The sequence below is a fragment of the Gorilla gorilla genome, chromosome 18 (assembly GCF_029281585.2).
Source record: "Gorilla gorilla gorilla isolate KB3781 chromosome 18, NHGRI_mGorGor1-v2.1_pri, whole genome shotgun sequence".
NCBI lineage: Eukaryota > Metazoa > Chordata > Mammalia > Primates > Hominidae > Gorilla > Gorilla gorilla.
The window spans coordinates 65,821,466-65,835,493 of NC_073242.2; the positions used below are offsets into that span (position 1 = coordinate 65,821,466).

At 41.3% G+C, this 14,028-nt stretch overlaps 1 pseudogene; it reads right to left on the reverse strand.

The window, feature by feature from the left end:
- Nucleotides 1-14,028, reverse strand: part of LOC129527348 (putative HERC2-like protein 3) — a 35,361-nt pseudogene that overhangs the window by 16,563 nt on the left and 4,770 nt on the right.

The window sequence follows — 14,028 nt, forward strand, 5'->3', positions numbered from 1 at the left end:
ACAAAGCCGGGGCTTACCAGCGTGGCTGAGAAAAGCTAGACAGACCATGGGAAGGTGAACACTGCCCTAACTTAGCTAGGGCTGTGGTAAGTGACTTCCACCTGGGGGCACCTGGCAGCGATTTAGAAGAGACCTGCAATGAGGGAAAATGGAGACATGGCCACAGGCCCATGAAGCATATCCCTAACTACTGGGTTCAGGGCGCTTCGCAGCACGTGGCCATCAGCTCACAGGGGCAGAATCTGGGCTTCCTGCCTCAGAGCCTTCACTACACCAACTTTCAGAATGAGATTTACTCTCTTGCTCATTCTCACTCTTGTTCCAGTGACCCATCAAACTGAGCCTCATGCCAGTGAGTTTCCTGAAAAGAGCTGCCTCTCTTTCCAGACTTGATTCTGCTCAGATGCCCTACTTATGATTCCCTATTTGTGTTCACTCCCTTCAGCAGCTCGGGAACCAACACCTGTGTCATCTATCAACCGACACATCCTGGATTATTCCAATTTCCACCCACCAATATCATACAGACCTGTGCAGAAGATAACTAATGTGTGGCTAATGTGTTCACATCAAATCTCTGAGTACCTGATCGCCCCGTTTCCAGTCCACACCTCTCATGACCCTCGTTCCAATCTTCATCGTGGCAGCCAGTTCTGGCCCTGAAACAGGGAGATGCACAGGAGCCGTTTCCTTCCTTGTTGCTTCCAAAACTGTGGCAGAAGCACCTTGAGCAGAAGCATTCATATCTTCCTCAACATTGTCACAACTGGGGCCTGACAGAGCATCAAAAACAATAGCTGAGCCAACAAGTAGCTACAATGTCCCTTTAATACACACAGAACATTTAAAAAATACTAATGAAGATCATAATTTTGAAGAATCCATACTATATGTTTATCAATATAATACTATGAATATTTTACTGATATATGATAAAAAGAAGATAAACGGAAGGACAAAATACATAAATATCCTAGGAAGATATAAAAGATATTAAAATGCTCAGTAAAGCTACTTTCTCTACTTCTAGGAATTACTCCCCCGTAAAAAGCAAAATAACTGAGTTAGAAAGATACTCATCACATTTTTTATTAATAGAAAAACAAAGATAACTACCTAAATATCTAACAGTGGGAAACTGACAAACTTTAATCATGGTTCTGTGCAGAAGACAGCTAACAGCTGGCCCGAGATACAACCTCAGACAGGATTGCTGCAGGCTAGCCCTCGGCTGGAGTCTGGATTTCAGGAGGGCTCCCCAATTCCCTAGGTGGTAGTTGTGGTTCACTGTGCCTGAATTGACTGTACAAACAACGTGGTCTGTGCTGAAACCTGCTTTCCTTGTTCTGGAACTTGGTATGCACCAGGCAGGGGGTGCCCATGTGGTCAGCCCTGATGGAAACCCTGGCCTGGAGTCTCTACCCAGCTTCCCGGCAGACAGCACTTGACATGGCTCGGTGCCGGGGCAGTTATGCTCGTCCTGTGTGGATCCTGTGGAAGCTTGTACCTGCTTTCCTCTGGACTTTACACACGTCCTTTTTCATGATTTTGCTCTGTGTCCCTTCACTGTAATAAACTATAGCCCTGAGTACAACTACATGCTGAGTCTTGTGAGTCCTCCTGGCCAACCATCAAACCTGGAGACCCCTGACAATTGGTGCCCTGGGTGGCTACAGAGTCATCCATAGCATGAAACAGAAGCTGAGCTGCTGTCACCTGAGAGAAGTAAAACTTACCAATGGATTTGAAAATAGGAGAGCTAACCCTAGGAGAGTAGGCTAGATTTTTAACCCCCCTTTTCTCACTTGCTAAACTGAGAGCGGGTAGGAGTGCGGTTCTGGTAACTCCCTTGATTTTAGTTTTCTCCTCCAGGTGGGAGGGAAAAAGATCCAAACGGTCCCAAAGGTGGGCTTGGGTGAACCAAAAAATGTAAAAAGTTTGTGTTTCTCTCTCTTCCAAGAGAGCAAAAAAGGATATTCAATTCCCAGGGCTGGAGCAAAACTTTAGATAAACTAGCGGGGGAAACAGCCTTTCCTTTAGCCTAGCCGCTACTTTAGGGCTCCCAGGAAGGGGCCCCAAGGAAGGGACAGGAGTTGCATTCCAGGTGGATCTCCCAGGATCCCCTGGGCAGCTATACTGTTAACTCTGTAAAGACTGAATTTATTGCTAAGGGCTTGAATAAATTTGCAACCAAAACTGGGGGAAATTTTTTATTTTACATAGCTTTATGTTTTGTGGCTGTTACATGTGGATGTACACATTAAGCTGGTATAAAATATTATATGCTTATAATTTCTTAAATGATAAGAAGGATACCCTGATCAGGGCAAGCTGCAAATATAGACGGATATTCATGAGACACAACTTCCTTGCTTTTTGCAGCCAGTGGGCCAGATGAAATTTAAACACATGAATACTATCAACAGAACAAGTCCCCATACTTAATGATTTGTGCTGTGATTTTTACTTATTGGAACCTCTGGGGAAAAAGCAGACAACACAAAAAGGCCATTTCTCGATGGAGATATGCTTCTGTAATTTTTAAATGCAACTTTTGGTTGCTAATGAGGCCTCAAGAAATCAGATATAACTCTTACTAGATGATTCTTTTCAGCTGTAATACACATATTAAAATATATATTTAACATAATACAACATATAAATATAATATATAAATTTAAAAATAATTATATACATATATATATAGAGAGAGAGAGAGAGAGACAGACAGACTGACAGACAGACATACAGAAAGATTCCCCCCGCCCCCAAGACAGGATTTCACTCTGTAGCCCAGGCTGGAGCCCAGGCTGGAGTGCAGTGGCTTGATCTCCGCTCACTGCAACCTCTGCTTCCCTGGCTCAAGCAATCCTCCCACCTCAGCCTCCCAGGTAGCTGTGACCACAGGCACACACCACTATGCCCAGCTAATTTTCATATTTTTTATAGAGACAGGGTTTCGCTATGTTGCCCAAGTTGGTCTCAAACTCCTGAGCTCAAGCAATCCACCCGCCTCAGCCTCCCAAAGTGCTAGGATTACAGCCTGGCCTGATACGTATTTTTGAATGTATTAATGTGAACTCTAAGACTGATGTGATTAAAAGAGCTTGGGAAAACCTTGCTTTTTCACTGTGACTTTGACAACTGGCCCTGCAGCATCTCAGTTTTAGCCAAAGAACACCACCATAAACCAATCACATCTAATAGACATATACAGAACATTTCACCAAAAAGAGCAGAATAAACATTATTCTCAAGTATACCACAGAACACTCTCTTAGACTGACCAGACCATATGTTAGGCCACAAAGTCTCAAATTTAAACAGACTAAAATCATACAAATTACCTTCTCCAACCAAAATGAAATGATGAGAAATTAATAAAAAAAGGAAAAGTGGAAAATTCACAAGTATATGAAAATTAAACAACACACGGTAAACAATCAGTGGGTCAAAGAAGAAATCACAAGGGAGATTAGAAAATACTATGAGATGAATGAAAACACAACATACCAAAACTTCTGTGCTGCGCCAAAAGCAGGGCTAAGACGGGCAATTATACTATAAAAGTCTGCATTCACAGAAGAGGATCTCAAATCAATAACTCTACATCTGGAAGAACTAAAAAAATAAGAACACAATAAAAACCAAAGTTAGGCCAGGTGTGGTGCCTCACACCTGTAATCCCAGCACTTTGGGAGGTTGAGGCAGGTGGATAACTTGAGCCAAGGATGTTGAGGCTGCAGTGAGCCATGACTGTGCCACTGTACTTCGGCCTGAGGGACAAAGTAAGACCCTGTCTCAAAACAAAGACAAAAACAAAAACAAAAAAATACAAAGCAGAAAGAAGGAAACGATAGAGATTAGAGCAGCCATAAATTAAATAGGGAATAGAAAAATAATCTACAAAACCAAAAGTTCGGTTTCTGGCAAGAACAAAAAATCTGATAAACTTTTGGCAAATTAAGAAAAAAAGAGGCCAGGCAAGGTGGCTCACACCTGTAATCCCAGCACTTTGGGAAGCTGAGGTGGGCGGATCATGAGGTCAAGAGATCGAGACCATCCTGGTCAACATGGTGAAACCCTATCTCCACTAAAAATACAAAAAAATTAGCTGGGCATGGTGGCGGGCGCCTGTAGTTCCAGCTACTCGGGAGGTTGAGGCAGGAGAATCACTTGAACCTGGGAGGCGGAGGTTGCAGTAAGCCGAGACTGTGCCACTGCACTCCGGCCTGGCAACAGAGTGAGACTCCGTCTCAAAAAAAAAAAAAAAAAAGAAAAAAAGAGAAAAGATGCAAATAACTAACATCAGAAATGTAAGTGGAGACAGTACTAGCAACATAAAAATAAAAAAGATTATAAAAGAACACTGTGAACAACTGTATGCCAACAAATAAAATAGCTTAGATAAAATGGACACATTCCTAGAAACATAAATTACCCAACCTGACTCAAGAAGAAATAGAAAATCTGAATAGACCCATAACAAGTAAAGAGATTGAATCGGTAATTAAAAATCTTTCAGGCCGGGCGCGGTGGCTCATGCCTGTAATCCCAGCACTTTGGGAGGCCAAGGCGGGTGGATCACGAGGTCAGGAGATCGAGACCATCCTGGCCAACATGGTGAAACCCTGTCTCTACTAAAAATACAAAAAATTAGCCAGGCGTGGTGGCAGGCGCCTGTAGTCCCAGCTACTCGGGAGGCTGAGGCAGGAGAATGGCGTGAACCTGGGAGGCGGAGCTTGTAGTGAGCCAAGATCGTGCCACTGCAGTCCAGCCTGGGCAACAGAGTGATACTCCGCCTCAAAAAAAAAAAAAATCTTTCAACAAAGAAAAGCTTAGCTGGTTAACTCTACCAAACATTTAAAGCAGAATTGACACCAATCCTCAAACTCTTCTAAAAATAGAATATATGGAAACACTACCTAGTTCATTCTATGAGGCCATTATTACCCTGATAACTGTAAAACAATAAAATGTTGCTGAAAGAAATTAAAGAGGATGGAAATAAATGGAAAGACATTCCACATTCAGAGAATGGATGTTAACATTGTTAAGATGGCACTATTCCCCAGAACAATCTACAGATTCAATCCCTAGCAAAAATCACAATGGTCTTTTTTGCAGATATGGAAAAGCCAGCCTTGAAGTTCATATGAAAATTCAACGGAACCAAAGCAGCCAAAATAATCTTGAGAAAGAAGACACACTTCTCAATTTTAAAACAGTACAAAACTACAATGTTCAAAACAGTGTGGTACCTGCATAATTATCAACATATAGAATGTAATAATGTAATTGAGAGTCCAGAAATAAACCTAAATATCTACAGCCAACTGATCTTTGCCAAGGGTACCGAGAACTTCAGGGAAAGAATAGTCCTCAACAAGTGGTATTGAAACAATCAGATAATCAAAAGGAAAAGGCTGGACTCTTACCACACACTGTGTAAAAGAAATTACCTAAAAATGGACCAAAGATCTAAATATAAGAGCTAAAACTATAAAACTTACGGAAGAAAACATGAGATGAGGATAATCTTCATCAGTCTTGTATTTGGAAATGGCTTTTTGGATATGATATCAAAAGCATAGACGACAAAAGAGAAACAGATAAACTGAACTTCATCAAAATAAAAAACTTCTCTATGAAAGGAAATACAATCCAGAGAACAGGAGAAAATACCCACAAATGATATATCTGATAAAGGTCTACAGATCTGTGAAGGTGTAGTATACACAAAATTTTTAAAGAGTCTGAGGACTGGTGTTAATTCTTCTTTAAATGTTTGGTACACTTACATAGTGCATTTACCGGTACAACAACAAGATGACGACAAATAACCCTATTTAAAAAGGAGAAAGGGGCTGGGCGCAGTGGCTCACGCCTGTTATCCCAGCACTTTGGGAGGCCAAGGCAGGCAGATCACCTGAGGTCATGAGTTCCAGACCAGCCTGGCCAACATGGCGAAGCCCCATCTCTACTAAAAATACAAAAATTAGCCAGGTGTGGTGGTGTGTGACTGTAATCCCAGCTACTCGGGTGGCTGAGGCACGAGAAGCACTTGAACCCGGGAGGCGGAGGTTGCAGTGAGCCGAGATTGTGCCACTGCGCTCCAGCCTGAGTGACAGAGTGAGATTCCGTCTCAAAAAAATAAAACAAAAAATAAAGAGAAAGGGACTTGAATAGACACTTCTCCGAAGAAGATATACAAATGGCCAACAAGCACAAACATGTAAAGAAGCTCAATGTCATTCATCATTAGTGAAATGCTAATCAAAATCACAGTGAGATAGCACTTCACACCCACTAGGATGGCCTTACTCCAAAAAAAAAAAAAAAGAAAACCACAAAAAATAGTGTTGGCAGGGAAGTAGAGAAACTGGGACCCTGGAATCCTGCCCCCTGGTGGTGGGAATGTAAAAATGATATGGCACTGTGGAAAAGTTTGGTAGTTTCTTAGTAAGTTACACATAGTTGTACCATATGACCCTGTAATTCCAGTCCTAGGTGTATAATCAAAAGAACTAGAAACAAGTGTTCAAACAAGTATTTGTATATAAATGTTGCTAGCAGCACTATTCACAAAAGTCAAAAGGCAAAACCAACCCAAATGTCCATCAACAGATAAATGAATAAACAAAATGTTATATATTCATACAATGGAAATCTTTTTCAGCCATAAAAATAAAGTACTGATATATACCAAATGAAATAACCCAGACACAAAGGCCACAAATGGTATGATTCCATTTATATGAAATGTCCAGGATATGCAAATCCATAGACAGAGAAAGCAGATTTGTGACTACCAGGGGCTGGAAAGCAGGGGAGTCAGGACTGATGGCTAAATGGGGTGCATTTATAGTGATGAAAAAGTTCTACAACCAGACAGTGGTGATGACTCTAGAAAATTGTGAATGTATTTAATACCGCTGAATTGCGACGTTAAAATGCTACACTTTCTGCTATTTGTGTCTTACCATAATTTACAAAAAGCTTTAAAAAAAAAAAAGAAATCAAAGCAAAATCTTGACGTTTTCCCAAAGGCTCTCAAGCCGGTGCAGACCTACCAATCAGGCGCAGTGCCGTCTGAGTGAGGGCCAGCGTGCCAGAATTGAGCAGGAGGTCGAGGTTGTTTGCGCTGTGCTGCAGGGTGAGCATGCTGAGCATCATCAGGAGGAAGCGGGCTTGCGGGATGCTCCCCAGGCTCGGTCCCAATGGGTTCTCACTGGTGATGGTCTGCAGGGGAACTGGCTGGATACCTAATAAGCATTGACACCCACTTACATTTCTTGTGATGGATACAAGAATAAACATAACGCAGAAAGCACGGGCTATTACTTTAAACATCTGACTAATAAGCATTGACACCCACTGACATTTCTTGTGCATGGATACAAGAATAAAAGTAACACAGAAAGCACGGGCAATTACTCTAAACATCTGACTATTTTTCAGTGGTTTCCACAGAGTGGGCAGCTCTGTCATGCTGCACGATGGGCCTACCCCCTGTATTCTATGCACAGGTCGTTCCATCTGTCTACAGGACTTAGCATGTTGCTCTCTGAATACACTGGTGCCCTATTCCGTTCCTTCCATTTCAAATATAAAAGTTATGTCTCACTTTTCCTCCACAAAACCAATCCAATCAACTCTCTGTAGATGCTCAGACTATCCAGGAAATAAATATTAATATAGGACACAGACACTTAGGATATGTGGTGATACACATATAAATGTCAAAATGTAAAAATGTTATACTAGAGTACTTCAACATTGTATCTCCTGCTAAATTTTAAAGTTTTGTTTAAAATCTGAGAAAGCTGACAGCAGCATAGATTATACAAGTACAAAGTACAAACTTATTAAAGTCTTCTCAAAAGCAAAAATTGGCATTTGCAAGTTTCCACAACACATAATTAAAGGCAAACTATAAAATAACATTGATGCAATTGTTGACTCACCAAGCTCTTTAAATTTGGCACTGGCATCCATCAGAACATTTCGAATGTTCTGAACAGTCCAAGCATACAGCTTGCCAAAGGTGACTTCCAGCAGCATCCGATTAAAAGGTGGGATCAAACCAACATCCTTTAAACAATCAGTAAGAGGTTCCCTTTCAAATAAAGATAAAGAATTTGACTCGGGACACTGCCAGACTTCTAACTGTTACAGAACAACATTCTGTTGCCATAGCTTCCTTAGTTAAGAAAAAAATATGCTAACGTTTTACCCTATATCGATTCCTTCAGGAATAAGTCTTTGCCATCCACAAAACATCGCTTACTGCACAGATGGAAGTAAGAAATTCTGGCTCGCCAGATACAATTTCAAAATTGTATCTATCCCTTCCAGGCGAACCTCTGCTCTCTCCAACTGCAAAATATCAATGCATATACAGTTAAGTGTTATGTATATTACCCACTGCAGAGAAGCATTTCTCATCAAATGTTATCTGTTTTAGTAGGCACTATCTCATTTTTTCCACATCCACTGGCTCTTCTTTAAGGGCAAATTCAGCAATTGTACTGAGGAGTGGAGGCTGCGGATAAAGATCCTGAACATTCTGCTTCAACCACTTGTATTTGTGAACCCCTGTAACAGTACTCAACAGTGGCTGCCATTTGTCCTAACAAAGGAAAACAATTTTCATCATTAGTCTACCCTATTTAATATTAAACTGTGCTCTAAAAGTTATTCAAGTAAAATATAAATAATGCTCATAGGTTTAAATTGGTTAAAATATGTTAAATTTAGTAATTAATACATGGTTTTAAAACTATGCTATAAATATAAGTGAACTTATCTCTATACTAATATATGTTGGAACAGGCTAGCTTGGCATACGAAGTTAAGTTGTGGTTCATATTAATAGCCACAGGGCCCAGCACTGTTTCTGGAACAAAGAATATATTTAAGGAATGAATGGTGAATAATTAATGATACAATCTAGTACCAAAAATAAAAGGAAACCCTTCTCCAGCTACAGCTCTGGCCAGGACATCATAAGTCAAGTTCATGAAGCATCACTGGGGCCGTATTTCTAACAACCGCCCGTCCCTCCCTCCGGATGCTCAGGTACAGAGGTAGAAGACTGTGGATTCCTTTGCTACATGGTATGATTCTATTCAGCTAACCTCAGAATCACAGAAAACACTGCACCTTGGGTGATTTAATTGCAATGGGTCTCTTGTCCACATTTATTGGACTATGAGGCAAAATGCAGGCTTCTTCTAAATCACTCTCTTCGTTTCCAATTTTTTCTTCATCAGCCATAGATTCTGGCTTCTTAGGAACTGTGTTTTAAAACATCATTCACTATAAAAAATCATACACTTAAATATTAATTTTGAATTAGGAAATACTTAGATTTACATGAAAGACAAATATTTCATTCAAATAAACATCTGAACAACATTATAAATTGCAATGCTCAAACAACAAGAGTGAAATTATCACCATGGCAGAACAAAATGACAAAGTGAGAGTGCGACAAGGGGAGAAGCCCCAAAGCAGGGGAAGCCCAGCAGCCAGCAAGCTCTTCCTCAAGTGCCAGAGAGTCAACATTTGAGTCTTTCAGGCCACACAGTCTGTTGGAAATACTCAACTCTGCTGCTGTAGCACAAAAAGTAACCGCAGATAAAGCAACAGGTGTGGCTGTGCTCCCGTAAAACTTTATGGTGCTACAATTTTAGCTTCATGTAATTTTCATGTGTCAAAAATAATATACTTCTTTTAATTTTTAAAAAACAATTTCAAACTGCAAAAAAAAAAAAAAGGTCTTAGTCCACGGGCAACACAAAGCAAGCAAGAGGTGGAATTTGGCCCACAGTTCCTGGCTTGTCCACCATGGTCCAGTTCAGTGGTTCTGTTAGTGTGTAACTGAATTAATTGAATTCATTGTGATATGTGGAATTTCCTCCCTATATTTTATCTCTTTTAAAATTTTTGGTCTAAATCTCCTCAGCATATAATATAAAAAATAAGCAACATGATAATACACCTGGGCAGTAAAGAGCTAACATAGCAGGCCGGGGTTGCTCAAACACTGCAAATTCCCAAGGAAGGTCTGTCCCTTCAGGATGGGTCCTTCTTCTTCTAGGAGCTGAGCTCTGAGGCCTTGGAACATCCTGCCTGATAAGTTTTTTGGTATACCTGACACCCAGGACCTTGTGGCAGTGGTCTGGCCAGGCAATTTATGCTAATGATGTGACTTGCGAGGGACCACTTGTTTTTGCACTGGGGCACTGGAGTGTAAGTAGTTGAGGTCAGTCACATGGGCACTGCCTGCATATGTGACTGGCCCCCAACAAAATCTCTAGACTCGAGGTTCAGGTGCGCTGGCCTGGTTAACAATTCTGCACACATGATGTGACCCACTGTTGCTAGGAGAGCTAAGCACATCCACGTGACGCCACTAGGGAGAGACACCAAAGCTTGTGCCTAGTTTCCTCTGGACTTCCCTCCATGCACCCTTCCCTTTGCTAATTTTAATCTGTATCCTTTTTGCGGTTAAAAAAAAAAAACACAGCTGTGAGTATAACAGCTCTTCTGAGTCCTTTTGGTGAATCATCAAGCCTGAGAGAAGGCTTGGCGATCCCTGACACAGCAACAGGAATATTAATCACTTAATCTTTTTAAGTTACTTAATTTCCAAAAAAAAAAAGAAAACCAGCTTGAAACAACACACAATAAATCTATAAACCCACAAGAAACTCTAAAAGTGACAGTGTGGGCTCAGAACCCACGGATATGAAATGGCAAATGGTGGAGTCTCTCTCCCTCATGCTGAGGCAGGCCTGTCTCCTGGGCCCGGGCTGAGTTCCTGCATGCCTGGGTTAAAGGAATTGCAGCAGTGTGACTGCTGTGACTTCCTGATCCAGAGCACCCATCGGATTCCGACAGGCTGTTATGGTGTAGGGTTTGTTCAGGAACAATCAAATTAGGATGGCTTCTAAAACGCTCTAGTCTTTCATAAGCTTATTGTTCAAAATGCCCATCAGAAACTGAGTAATTAATACTGTTCAATAAGCAGGTTTGTGAGTAAATCAGTATAAGTCATAAGAACATGATCAGAGGCCAGGCGGGGTGGCTCATGCCTGTAATCCCAGCACTTTGGGAGGCCGAGGCAGGCAGATAACAAGGTCAGGAGATCAAGATCATCCTGGCCAACATGGTGAAACTCCGTCTCTACTAAAATACAAAAATTAGTCAGGCATGGTGGTGCATGCCTGTAATCCCAGCTACTTGGAAGGCTGAGGCAGGGGAATCGTTTGAACCTGGGAGGCAGAGGTTGCAGTGAGCTGAGATTGTACCACTGCACTCCAGCCTGGCGACAGAGCAAGACCCCGTCTCAAAGAAAAAAAAAAAGGATATAATCAGAAATTTCTGTAGTTTATTTATAATCACAAGTGACTAAATTCTAAACTATTTTATAATTTCTAAGCATTTTTATTCAAATTTGGATTTAATGCAAAAAGACTTTTCTGTACTCTTACACAGCTACTTCCAGGAAAATGTCAGTAACTCTTTCAGCTTCCCTTTATAATTCTCCATGTATCAGAATACTCAGTATTTCCAAACAAAAAACATTTCTTTAGAAGCATGGCAATAAGTTTAAATGTTCCCATTATATCTCATTACCAGGATAACTAATAAAATAAAAATACATCCTTGTTCCCATCAATTTAGCAAAGATTATTTACGTTTTCAACATCAATTTACTAGTAATCAAATCATACCACACTCAATTCCTAAACTGCCTCATTGTCTGATCGGTTGAAAAAATAAGCGAGATTTCCGTATTTAATCATAACTATACATAAAAATGATGGCAGCAGGTAGAAATGTCACATGGAATCAACAGTAGAGAAACTTCACTCTGAAATCACAGGTCCAGCGAGGCAGGGTGAAGCACATGCTTTAATAGTATCTTCTGTCCTTTTACATTCTTATTTCTCTTTTTCCTCCGTTCCCGAATTATCTTCTGAGCTATCCTCCTCCAATGGGGCAAAGAACTTAACAATTTAAACTCAGAGATTATAGAGAGGTCATTACAAACAGCAGGTCTCAATTCATTAAAGAGGAATCTCAAACGTTCGATGACAGGAGTGCAGACCTCCTTGTAAGAACGGCCCTGTTCTTGATGAGTCTGCAAAGCTAACCAGGAAGAGACAACTTTAACAACAAATATTTCTGCAACTGTCTGCAAAGCACAGAATAAAAAGAATTAAAATATATCATCTTAATGAGCAAACATTTTGCTTGGTAGACAACTCTACAAACATCCACCACTGACTTAGGCAACGTTCTGTGCTTTATTTGCTCAATATCAAGTGCACCTGCATGAACTAAAGATAGTGCCACATGACCTGCAAAATGACATTTAAAAGAAGGACAGGGAAGGAATGAATATGTACCACATGTTAGTCGAGGAATCTGCAGTCTAGCTAAAGTACACAGATATTGAGCTCCTTACCTAAATCTTCATGTTTTAAGAAGCAACATAACAGCAAGCGACCGACCTCTTCCACGGGGTGCTCGGGGGGAGACATGATCGGTGTGGTCAAATGGCACTGCCTACAGTACCTTTCTATTTGACACAAAAAGTCCTGCAACAGAAACAGCTGGAGGTAACTTCAGGGCCGGCCAGTGAGTCTTCACAAATCTTAAACATGCCACAGCTTCTGATGCACTTGCAATCAGTAATGCTTCTGAAGCCTTGCTAGCATGTTAACACAATCAGGTTCTCACCTCAAAACCCTCCAAATAATACATGAAACAAAGTCTGTGCTATGTTAACCAAAGAGCACATAAGTATTCCTATGTCAAAGTCCTCAGATAAACAGAGCACTGAGGTGGCAGTGGGGGCAGGCCTAGCTCACCTTCACGTTGTGATCCTGAATGTTATTGTCTGCAATGGCTTGCAGAAATACCTGAGAATGGTCCCCCAGGGCCCGTCTGTGGGAGCAGTCGCGATTTGCTGGCAGGTGTGCCCACTGGGAGCCACAGTGGTCCTCATCTTTCTCCTCGTTGTAGCTGTAGTGGATCTGGCTGGTCTGCAGCCTCCAGAGAAGATGGATGACTGAAGCCATTCCAGAAAATGCACACGCAAACATGAAAGAGAAACACAAGTGCACAACTCAAAATAAATACTAAAAAAAAAAAAAAGATGCTCAACTGAACACTCAATTTAGAAGGTAAAATTCAGCATCATTCATATGAAAGAGCTCCACCTAACATGTTTACACAGGTTGACTTGTAATTCCTCTATCTACGTGAATACACTTTCTGGTGATTCCACACACCTCAGGCACGGCATCAGAACTCAGGTTTGTAGTTCCAGTCCAACATTCTCTGGATACCTGTGCTCTGCCTGCAGTTGCCTGGTTCCACAGATACTGTGTGAAGACTGAGTTGCACATTCTAACAAGGAAGGCAGCAAAGGGCACCGATGACACAACTAATCACAGGATTTCAAGTCCAAAACTGTGCAACGGATGACTATGGGGATACCAGGGAGACTGGAAGACAGACCACCGCTATTCTGAGGGTCAGTAAGGGACTTGTGGAAGCAACAACTGAGCTAAGATGAGGAATAAGACCCAGACGCTGAGTATCCAGGCAGGGAACAGCACATCTGAAGGGTTTCTACAAAGAATTACATCCTCAGGGTAGGCTATGTATTCCTAGAGCACTTATAAAGGAATGAAAAGGAGAAAATATTTAACAAACACACAATCTTTAATGAAGGATAGATCCTTGGAGACGGGAGGGCCGATGGACTGGAAAGGAGACCTGTGCATGGTGCAAGGCATGGGATCAGCCAGTGCAAATGTTAATTACAACTGCTTATGGTCACTTGAGGGAGCGGCACATACACACAAAATTAGGATGTGCACCACTACAGATCTCTATTAACTATCTGTGTTATCAAATACTGCTCCAAATCCAAGCAATCAAAGCGGGGATGCACTTAGTGTTCTTTTACTGGACATTTAGATTTTAGAGCACTCAGGAGCATTC